This window comes from Hesperophylax consimilis, chromosome 1 (assembly GCF_061612785.1).
Source record: "Hesperophylax consimilis isolate HC1 chromosome 1, BYU_Hcon_1.0, whole genome shotgun sequence".
NCBI classification, from domain to species: domain Eukaryota; kingdom Metazoa; phylum Arthropoda; class Insecta; order Trichoptera; family Limnephilidae; genus Hesperophylax; species Hesperophylax consimilis.
Window position 1 is genome coordinate 46,430,638 of NC_142836.1, and position 13,026 is coordinate 46,443,663.

Sequence of the window (13,026 nt, forward strand, 5' to 3'; positions counted from 1 at the left end):
ATACTCATTACCAGACGCTATTCTTAATACTTTAACCACTAGGATAATAATTGAAGGCAGGTAAACAGCTCAAGGTAAATCATTAATGTAGAAAAGTACTTAATGAAAAGTTTTGATAATTCAGGAGTGTTTTCTGGAAAGGTTTTTTCGTCATAATTGATTGCGTTATATTCTTATAGAGTAGTGATAATATAGGTTGTTGTTTCTGCAAATGAATTATTCAATGGAAAAAGTCTCGAAAATAGTAGTTTTAGAGAAAGGTTTTGATTAGTTAGAAATTAGTATTACGTGTTGTAGAAATGATGTAGGTAGGTACTTATTGTAATTTGAGAAGGTAGGAGAGGATGAGAATTGCTGGACTGACAATATTGTAAATACAAACGTGTTAAGTTTCCCCGACGAATATCTGCCGGAAACCCACAACGAACAAAACGTTTTCGATTTTCTTTATTGGAGACTTAATTCCTTTTATTTTTGATAAACATTAAATGAGAAGACTAGATGGAAATAAGGAAAAAATTGAAAGATGTACATAGCTTTCTGGAGCAAGTGAGATTAAGGCATCCCCATGTGGGGTACGTGTCATGTGGTGCAGAGAAGACGCATATGGAATGAAATGCAAGAGGAATGTAAGGAAATACTATGTAGGCTATTCATATCTGGTCACAAATACGGCTAAAACCATTTCAAGCAACGTTTCAATTCTGAATGGTGGTCTTAGACCAGGGCGATACTGGGACTATCTACCTTTTCTGGTTATATTTTATGTTAAAATAATACAAAAAAACATCATGAGTTATTTGGGCTTCCGACATTTTTCAGTGAAATTGTGTATTTATTAAAAAAAAGAGGTTCACTTAAGCGCTTATTTAGTTCTTACAATTAACTCAAACACACATTATTTTTTTTTTTATCGAAACAAGAGATTTAAAAAAATATATGAAGAATATAAATATTTTTTTATAATGAAGGAATAAAATAACGGTAGATATGTATATTTTTAAAATGTATACATTTTAAAGAATTAAGTCACCAAACATTTAATTAATTGTGGTGATCTATGGCAGGGGAGTTTGTTATTTATTAAATAGTTCCAGGGGCGGTGGTACTCATACACGTCTCCCTAATTGATATATATATTGTAAATACAACTCCTTAGATACCCACGTTCCCTGTGTAATCAAACTTTTTGAAAAAATATCTCATTAGGTGGCAATAATTAGTCATATAATGTACATTTAATTATTAATTTGTTTATTGAGCTCCGTAATTTTACAAACATTAACTAACTAACTAACTAACTAACCATCACGCCGTTTCCCCGCAGGGGTAGGCAGAGAGGACGGACCGCCAAACAACTCGGTCTTGGCACACACTCCTTGCCTCATTCAAATTCATACATCGTCTCATACATACTCTTCTATTGTTCTGACTCTTGACATGGCCCGACTCAAGTATCTGATTCACTTGGTCGTGCCATGTCTTCCTCGGGCGTCCCCGACTTCTGCTACCATTCACATTTGCATCGTATATTCTCCTTACACTCCTTTCTTCGCTCATTCGCTCTACATGCCCAAACCATCTAAGCGTCCCTTTCTTGATCTTACTCATTACGCTTACATCAGCCTTGCACTCTTTGCGGATATCCACATTCCTCACACGATCATACATGGTTTTACCACACATACGCCTCAGGGATCTCATTTCAACAGCATTCAATCTACTTTCATCCTTTCTTTGCCAGTTCCATGCCTCACTTCCATACATCAGGGTAGGTACAAGCACTCCATTGTGGACTGCTAACTTCGCTTCTTTGGACAATATTTTGTTAGCGCCAACTGCGTTCAGTCCTCCATTAATGGAGTTACCTGCATTTACTCTTCTTTCAATATCTCTGTCAGCCTTCCCATCTCTCGTAAACATGCTTCCTAAATACACAAATTCATCCACCTGCTCCAAGTATTCCTCATTCACAGCTATATTGCACACTGTTTTCGTACTTTCTCTTTCAAACACCATTACTTTAGACTTACTTACATTCATCATTAACTCATTCTTCACGCATACTTCGTTCATCTTAGACACGAGAGACTGCAGATCATCCATACTATTAGCAATCAGCACCGCATCATCAGCATACAACAGGCAACATACTTTCAGATTACTCAAATTCGCGCCCAATCCCACATCTTTCAATTCTTGCATACAATTATCCATGTATAGATTGAATAACCACGGTGACATTACGCAGCCGCAGAAATATGACACGATGTAGAAATATAATACAGAGCAGTAGTACTGCTTAGGCTAATTTAAATACAGAATAATTAAAATGTTCACTCCATTTAAACCGATTTATTATTTGAAAAAACAGGTTTGAAATGCTTATTCTAATGAAGTGTAAATTTAACTGTTATTATTTCAGACGCAAAGTTCTATCCAGGGACCAAGAACTCATTATTCGTACTCCGAGCGAATCGATATTGTGAGAAGCAGTGGCTGCTCGTGACTTTTAGGTGTACTTGAGTGATAATTATTGTTATAAATTCTGAATATCTGAAACTAATGAAATTTTTAGTATTTATTTTTTAGATGTTTTTAGTGGCTTAGTGTGGGTATTATGAATACCCCCCCCCCCCCCATGCAATTATTCAATAAGATACTGATGATGCACTAATGCATGATACACCAATATAATTATTGAGCATGAAAACCGGCTTAAATATTGTTGTGAAACGTTATATTTAAGTGGGTTAAGGATAATGCCCTTTTGGTATTATAAAATGAAATATACATGGTTTTTTCACAGGTCAGAGTTAGAAGGTTTTGGTTAAGCCATTCTTTGATAATGGCTATGCACTTATTTGCATTTTCAGATATTTCGTTCCAGGAGTTACAATAAACTGTGATTGCAGGATCATCAGGATATAATACTTTTCCCGGAATACAATACATAAGTCATTAATATAAATTAGGAATAAAAACGGACCGATAACCGTTTCTTGTGGAACCCAATGTCTCAAAGATTCTGGTTTACTAATATGAACACAATTTTTTTATTTATTCTTTTAACAACAACGGTATAAATATACCATAAACAATAAATCAAATTTTAGGGTGAATTGCCTAATACAAAAAAAAATAATAAATAAATCAAATACAATGACATCCGAAGTTTTGTGGATCGTCTGCGGTCAAGTAAATTATTTATTAATTAATTGATTAACATAGCGCCATTTTCGTGAAAAATCACCTTAAGGGCGCTGGATCATTTGAACAAAGGCCTGATCTAAAACCATATTGAGTCGGGGACAAAAGTGGATAAGATTAAATTCTAATTTTTAATGATAAAACCACACAAGAGTCTCAACTGCTCCCAATCGTCTGGAGCCATTGAGATTTTGGCATCCCCAATTGGGGTGTATTGTGAGGCTAAAGGTAGTAGGAAAGGGAAGTACAAAGGTATTCAGATCTGGTCAGAAAACACGGCGAAAGCCTTTTCAAGCAAAGTTCTAATTCTGAATGGTGGTCTTACACCAGGGCGATACTGATAGTATCTTTCACTCTTTAAAGTTCCACAAATATTAAATATATTATGTTGAATGAGTAATTTGTGAAATAACACAAATTAATCTGAAAAAATTACTTACGCATGCCAAGATTTGAATCTCTGACCTCCAGTTCGCTAGTCGAGAGCCTTACCCCTCGACCACAGGGCAGTAAAAAATAATTAATAAAAATAATTATAATTGTTTAAAGAAATTCTTACGTACTAAAGCACCTGAACTGAAAATCTTATGTGGCATTTAACATTTCGCATTATATCTAATGCTTAGGTACCCGTTGTAAAATTTGATTTCGCCCACTTTCAGGCTGTCGATTATTATGATTCCAATGAATGGTAGGTTTATCTTTGTGATATGTCGATCCAAGAAATTTAATGTTGATTTAATAAATCAATGATAATGTATTTATAACAGCTATCAAAACTATTCCTTGTTTATTTTATTGAAGATCTATTTGAAAAACTGATTGGAAATAGGCCCTGAAAATTTCGTTGTTAACCCATGTTAAACAGCATATTTTACCTCCTCTCGACCAGCCCTGAGATTGAGAACGAATGAAATAAGACTTGAACAGCATCAGTGTTGACAAAGCCGTTAAGTTTTCAGATTTTAGAGCTCTTTACTTTATGAACAACTCATACAAGTAAAATGATAAATTTATAATTATTTTTCTGGGGAACCGGTTACTATTGAAATCTTGGTTTTATTACCCCCCTAGGTAAAGTAAATATTCTGAGTAACCGGTTTCTTATTTCTCAGAAATTCTATCGCATTATAACTACCCCGTATATTCTAAGATACGCCACCCCCGTATTATATTGCTCTCTGATACTTTTGCTGGCCTGTTTCCTTGACAACTTGGCTCTTCCCACATGAAAGTCTGCCGATCCCTGATGTAGGTAAATAAACCTTAATTCGTCCCTCCTTCCTGCAAGGCTTGCGTGATTTATGATGTAACTGTAGTAAATGTCATTAAATAATACGTAACTAATAGTTTTGTAAAAGTTCACAACACACAGGTTTCATGGGTTCGGGAGCCGACCGTTAATATTGTTATTTGGAAAGCCTTTATGAATTCGCTTAAAAGCGTAGAAAGAAAAACCAGCTTCAATGTTCTTGAAGCAGGTGTAAGAGGTTAAATTGGTTTTCCGTGGCTCATAGGATTGTGTTTTTGGTAGCTCGAAACGATCATAAACTGTTTTCCATTCGGATGGTTGATTTTTATGTGAATTCTACATAAGAGTCCCAACTGCTACCAATCATCTGGAGCCAGTGAGACTATTCTATCCTTAGTTAAGATATGTTGTTAGGCTGAAGGTTATGGGAAGGGGAAGAAAATGGGAAGAGAACGGTTGGAGAGTATCTGGATATTCATATCTGGTCACCAAACACGGCCCAAGCCATTTCAAGCAACGTTTTAATTCTGAATGGTGGTCTTACACCAGGGCGATACTGATTCTTCAGTATTTGTAGTGCCCAATTGGAGTCATAGTTGGCTCGAATACTGTTCATCGGTTTACTTTTTTGTATTAGTACGGTTATAGGTTGTGGCTATAGATTCAGAGCAGTTTTTATTCATGTATTTTAGGTAAAAATTATATTCTTCAATGCCAATCACCTTAAATCGTATTATGGCGATTTATTCTAAAATTAGAAGACCTAAAATTTTCAGAAAAAAAAGTTCAACTAATCTTCATTTAGAACAAAACATTTAGTCAAGGAGTCGGAAACAAGTCAAGGGAGTTCGTTATTATTAAGGATTAAACCCTACTTACATTAATTAATCCCATGGAATCATTTTGAATCATGACGTCTGTTAGTTATTCTATTATTATAAATATTTTATTAAGCTTTTTTTTGCTTCCAATTATATATAAGTATCCAATTAAAAGATGGAGTCAGAACATTTTGGGAAAGGAGAACTTAAATTAACACGTTAGCCTCATTAATATATTCTTGGAATAAACAATGAACTTGGAAATATGATGAATTAAGCTGAAGTGTACCCGGCTTTGCTTGACTTTTATCTACTTTCTATAAATATAATATCCATTTATTATATATATATATAAATCTTTCTGAAGAAATTATCTAAATGAAAGTGAAAACCCTATCAAACTCTGTTGCATGGTTTAGAAGAACTAAACGCACAAACAGACAGACGCGAATAGTGACGTTGTTTAATACTATGTAGAGACATATCTAATATACATACTATGTAGAGATATCTAATCTGTAGGAAATATTATTTCATAGTTTACGTCAGTTGAACATATTCAACTGACGTAAACTATGAAATAATATTTCCAGAGAACCAGATAATTGGGTATTAATATGAATTGGAGTCGGAATTATTCATGGAAAAATTTACCCAATAATGTAAACTCTAGGGGTATTTTTGCTATGTAAACGTGTTAATTGTTCGTTAGTTAAATCTCTTAGTAAACCGAACACTCAATTACGAGAAATTATTTGCTCACGTTTAGAACAGTGAACATGCTATTATATTATATAATATTATATTATATTATATTATATTATATTATATTATATTATACATTGGGCGGTACATATAAAAATCAAACTCAAACAATTTACATATCACAAAAACTAATAATAAAAACCATATTAAAAAAAACCTTTTCATATTCTTCCGAACTTTTATTCAAACAATTTAAGGTCAGAAAATTAAGTGCATTATACTTCTACCATGCAACATTACAAATTTATAAAAACTATATTCAAAATAAAATTGCACCCTTTAAAAATAACAGAAATCTTAGACAAACTTCAATACTTCCTACTCCTAAATGTAAAAAAACAATAGGACAGTTCAACCATGAATATCTCGGAGTTAAATTTTTTAACTCATTACAAGAAAAAATTTGAAACATGAATGCAAATATAAACGAATTCAAAAGCCACCTTAAAAAGTATTCCGAACAGTTGAACTGAATCATATCAAATATAAACCAATATAACAACACCCCTATACACACAAGCCATGTTTATTTATGGGGGTACATCAAATACTAATATTATGTAATTAATAACTGTACTATATTGTGTAATTATATTATGTAATTGTTATATTATGTAATTCATGTATCTTTTTTTTACAGATAAAAAAAAAATCTTAATACTCGATCATCAAACTTCGGATAAGAAAATCATAACAAAAAATGAGATTCTCACACACAATAGAACAATGGGCATGCTATTTGATGTTATTATTCGTTCACCAAAATTCGGACAGGAAAATCATAAACGCGATTTAAGTAAAATTTCAAAATTGTAATACAGCTCTTTCCGCATATATAAAATTATTTCATTAGAAAATTGACATTATAATATTAAAAATATTTTAGAAGAAGAGCCAAATGAGTATTTTTTTAATGTTGGGCATTGATGTACCAAGCTATTCTCTTGAGCCAGTAAGACTTCGGCGGTATGTCGTAAAGTTGAAGGTAGCTGGGAGGGGAAAGAGATGGGTAAGTGGATGGTGTATAAATGCCAGGCTCTCTCTTCGTGTTTCACCAGGCCGAACCTTAGAGAATCTTTCACTCTGTCCGCAAATATACTATATATTAAATCTTCCGATTTTATGTCCGGGTTAAATCTTCCCCATAGGAAAAACTAAACCCTTCCACACACTTTTCCAAGTGATCATCTAGTCAATCAACACTCTGCAAGTGCATTATATAAGCAAAATAAATACAAAACAATACAAGAACAACACGTCAACTCACCAGAGATCAAATGGGAAAATAATTCACGGACTCAAGATATTTTCATATCAGAGGGTTCGGCTCGGTAGAACTCCTAACAGGGTCTATAAATCCTACTGATTCCTCAACATAAATATTTAAAAAATCTTTCGTTATCCTACATGTATTTATAATGACTGATTTTTGCATTTTTATGTAAAAATTTTTGATAGATCTAATACGCCTAAATTTTTAATGAGAGAGCTAGGTGTAATGCCAGTAGCCGAAATAATGAATAGTAATATTTTTATAGTCTGAGAATGCCCAATTCTTTTTATCTCATTTCATAAATCTGTGTATTTTCTTATTTTTTCATTAGCAGATTTTTGAATATTATTTTATTTTATTATTTGTGGAACAACGAAATTTAGTTAATTCAATTGATTTGAACCCCGACATGCGGATTTGTAGACGTGTGGGTTACTCTTCGGACATGTTGAAACTTAAGCGAGTTAAAATTTTATTAAATTTTGGCGCTCCATGTCAAAAAAATACTATTTTTAGCACGTTCCAGAGTATAAGATACCTTCTATCAGAATTATAGCCCTGGTGAAAATGCGATCATTCAGAAATAAATGTTGTTTAAAATGGCTTTAGACGTGTTTGGTGAGCAGATTTGAATAGCCAGTTACTTCCCCACCTTCCCATAACCCATCATTCCCTTCCCCACTACTTTCAGCATCATAACAAATCAGATTGGGGATGTCATAGTCTCACTGGCTCCAGACGGTTAAGAATCAGTTGGGACTCTTGAGTAGGTGCACAAAAAGGTATTAATGATTTTTGTGAACAATGAATCGCTATCAGCGTCTTCAGTCAACAAAGAGAACCCATTTACATTTGAACGAATCCATCATTTCAGGAAGGCAATTTGCTATAAATAAAACAGTGCACGGGTGGCGGGTGCGGGCGGTGGAAACATGGAGTAATTTCATCTAATTGTTTGCTCGCTTTTCAGCTGCCCCAATAGCTCCGGACGCTTTCATGTTTTACCTGGAACCACACGAAAAAAACTTCGTATTATTACTCCTTACTTTCAGTTTCATGCCCAATACACAATATATACACCTCACTTTGCTGAAAATGAAGCCACCTTTTTTGACAAACCAACCAACTGATCGGAATTAGAAATCCTGGCAGCACGAGATTAAAAATCCAGGTTAAAAATGAACACCCACGCGGTAATTATTTTCAAAGTGAAGTGATAATAACAATAATGTACAAAATGCTGTGGAAATGAGATCCCCTGAGACGTATTATGTGCGGTAAAACCATGTATGATTGTGTGAGAAATGTGTAGATTCGCTAAGAATGCAAAGCTAATGTAAGAATAACGAGTAAGATTAAGAAAGGGATTTTGAAATAGATTTCAATACTGAATTATTTGCTTCAAGGGTTAAAATTTTTTATTAAAAACTTAAAAACCTAAAGAACCATCAAATCATGTCTGTGTTTTAAATGAAGTTTATAAAATTATATTAAAAATAAGAATTTTTGAACATTTTATCAAACCCATCTCACCCTCGTCCAAAATATTACGTTCTGTCGTGGCTATTGAGTTCGGAGGAAGGTCTGTTTCGTAAACACTTTTCCTTCATGATATCCGAAGGGTACAGACACTTAAAGGTTTCCTTTCTAGGATGATGAGATCCGGTAGGGCGATTCTTATTTTTGCCACCCTTTTGAAAGCACCGCTCTTTTTTTAAGTATCTAATTAAGTATGTAAATAGCCCTTTTCCAGTAGAGTATCACGATAAAGATATGTACTATTAAAATGTACAAGAAAAATAACGTTTTTTTAAAGAATTCTACCGCTGTCTTTGCCTCGTGAATTTTTTGTATGCGGTAGATACATAATATACTGAATTAAAGAAATGGGTTTCTCACAATTAAATACGATATCATTAAATGAAACAATGTCATATTATTTAAGCCACTACATTTGTTTTTTATCTTCTACCAGTTTCCCTCGGGAAAGGACGGTTTTTCCCAAACAATCGTTAATAAAAAATATCTGGCTGGCTATTAAATATAAAAATCATTTAATCCATTCAAATAAAAACCACAATGTTATAATGTTTCATACAATTATAATGGATAGCCGCGAAGTTATAGCTACATTCAATCTACACGATATTATTAATAGAATTAATTCATTAATTTCACTCCCATTAAATACAGCAAGTAATGAGCAGTTTAGCATCTGATCCGGTAAGTGGGTTTATGATTGCTTCTTCTGCAAAATAAAACAGTAGAACCTAAGGATGTCATAAAAACATTAATTATTTTGTCTGTCTATTTTGTTTTAATAATTACAAGTAATGCAAGTGTTCAATATGTTATCATTTTTTATAAGAAGCAATTACTTGTTGTTGGGCATTATATTTTAAAATAAAACATTGACCCCCTTATTAATAAACCAGTTTTAAATTTTAAACAACTGATACAACCATTTAAGACATTTTAATGGTATTTAGTCTGTTGTGTAAAATCTCAAACATGTTTATTAGCATCCCTTAGTATTTCACCACGAACTTTATTATCTTTTACATCGAGTGATTCTTCTAAAACCAAGCTTCATTGGGATATAATAATAACTAAGTCGGTACTAAGACAGAGTTATCGATTATATTATATAGGAAGAAAGACAGCTGGAGAGTTAGATAATTTAGAAGCTTTAGAAATTAGGAAATCTTTAAATTCAAATGTGTCAGAATATTTACTTCTTATTAGTTACTTAGTACGCTAATTATTGCTTGCTTTGTGTTATCCTAACAAATACAATTATCTAATTAAAAAACACACTCCGTCGTCTTAACTAATTAACTATCTAACTAACCATCACGCCGTTTACCCGCAGGGGTAGGCAGAGAAGACGGACCGCCAAATAACTCGGTCTTGGCCCACACTCCTTGCCTCACTTACATTAATACATCGTCTCATAGTCCTATATTCAACTTAATCCCTGAAATCCGTCCCCATCCCATGATCGACTTTAGCGATTTGTTTCATATATATATACCATTTTGTAGTATTATAATATGATATGATAGGACAACATGTAGGATTACTAAAAAAAAAGCTTTTTTATTAATTCTACATGTATTTAAAATGACTGATTTTTTCATTTTTGTATATAAATTCTTTGACAGATCTAATACGCCTAAATTTTGAATGAGAGTGCTAGGTATAATGCCAGTAGCCGAAATAACAAGTGGTAATATTTTTATAGTCTATAAATTCTTTTTATCTCATTTCCTAAATCTGTGTATTTTCTTATTTTTTCACTAACAAATTTTTGAATATTACAGGAATTTGGAATAGCGACATCAATGATATAAGTTATCTTTGTCATGTAAAACTATATCGGGTCTATTATGACTTATCGTTCAGTCTGTTAGTATACATAGTTTTACCATAATATATTTTATAAAATTTATTTTCTAAAAATTAATTTGGTTAGTATTCATAATATGGTACTATATTACGGCAGTCAATCAAGTTACTTATGTTTAATTACCAAACTTTGGAAAATTATTTTTAAAACTTGATTATGCCTAAATGTATACTCTGACGGGACTAATATAGAACATCCCGAAATAATATGTTCTATAGTTTCCGGAAAAGCCAAAAATTTTCTATATAAAACATCAATTTGATTTGAATCTTTAATTATTTGCTTCCTACAATTTTTAGTATTAATGACTCTATCTTGAATGGCAAGCATAAATTCCTCTATTTGTGAGCTCAACTCTCCAATACTCAACCATTGGTTTGACGAAAATTTGTCAACTTACGTTTGATTGAGATAATTGACGTGTTTTGCGTGTATAATTTTATTTGTCCAGTGTTTCGATAGCTCTTGAAAAACTTTAGCGTCTGTGTCGGGTGCAAATTGATCGATATACGGGAACGGGAATAGGAATTTGAGGATGCCACCAGAATTAAGGGAAAGTCCTACCTTGTACTGGTATCTCCTTACAGCCTCCGTGGTAGCACCAGACTCACACAGTATTAATCTATTTCCGTCACGAGATATCGACCACGAAAGAAATGTCCATTGAAATGTATGACCCGAGACGCGTATCGGTAGGTGGTAGAAATTGTACTAACGCGCGCCGGTCAGACGAAATCCCTATCTCCCGATGGCAAGGTGGGAACAAATAGGATGTAGGTAATAAAATAATTATAATTTATTAGCGTTATGCCCGAACATCCTGAAATCTAATAATTCCTGATTGGGATAAAAACGTTGGCATTCTCGTCGTATAAATTTAAAGGTGTAATGTTTCTATCTGCCTTGAAAATTATTTTTTGCATTTCTGAGCTATTAGCTTTCCCATGGAAAAAAATTTCTGAGCTATTAGCTCTTCAATGTAGGTTTATATACACAATCAGGAGTGCACGAACTCTGGAACCTCCAGGATCGTGGTTAAACCTTCTTCGGGGATTAGGAATTTCTCTAACTATAAAAAAAACATAGTGTTACGGAAATAATTCCTACTGTGAAAAAGAATTATTTTCCTGACTTAGACTGGCAACCTTTTTTGGTGAATTTGGGTTAGCACTGTTTCCGGCGGGAGAAAAGGAAGACTTCTTAAATGGACGCCGAAGAAAGAAACGACGGGCATTCGATTATGTCAGATAATCAAGGAGATTGTTCTGTGATTCCCTGTTGACGTTCGGCTGGTTGTTTATCATTATTCTGTAGCGCTGTAAGTACGAAGTGCGCTTCCACGATGGTTTATATGAATACTTCAAGAAGCAAGTAATATTGTAATCATGCCGGATCAATCTTACAACCCTGACTCCATTACGAACTGGCTTCATTACTGCCGAAGGATTGCTACACGCCATTCCGAGCGATGTCTTGAGCTTCTCCGCACCACAACTTCTAGCGAACGTGACCGCTGACATTTCAATGGACATCCATCAACTCGCTCTACACGTGGTCAAGAACGAAAAACGAAGGTCAAAGAACGAAGAAAAGCAGGTGGTTACTTTAGCTCACATTTCACAAGTCCACAGATATGTTGTTTGGTTTAATTTTGTCTTGCAATTTCTACCTGCTAAGTCATGGTTTGTTTTTGATTAAATAAACATTGTATGATTGTTCTTGGCCGATTTTTCATTTCATAACTAAAAAATGGAACCTTTCTTTTGTACAATGACAGCGCCAGCCTTGACCCACTATAACCTGGGAAGATCTCATATGTCCCGGTAATACCTTTTTACTTAAAATTTGAAGCCCCGTGCTTCATACGTTATAATAGTTTAGAGCAGTGGTTCTAAAACTGGGTTAAATCGAACCCCAGGGGTTCGGTGAGTCAGTTTTGCGGGTTTGGCGGAGGTCAAGACACACATCCGACTCATATGATATGTTCGCAGCTCTCAATCGTCTCGGTGGAGTCAACATCATCGAAGTGGAAAAAAACCTGAAGGCTTTTAAAAAAGCTACCGTTATGGAAACGACGAACAGAGAACGATAACTTCGTAAACTTTCCCCTGCTAGATGACTGTGTAAGTAAGATCGAAAATGTATCTGGAATCGGAGACATTTTTGTACCCGCAGAACTGAAGCAAGCAATTGCCACGAACTTAGATGAGCTTGCAAAGTCTCTCGACGGACACTTCTCTACAAGAGAGACATATCCAGCATAGGTGAGACAGCCGTTCACGTTTAGCGTTCAGAC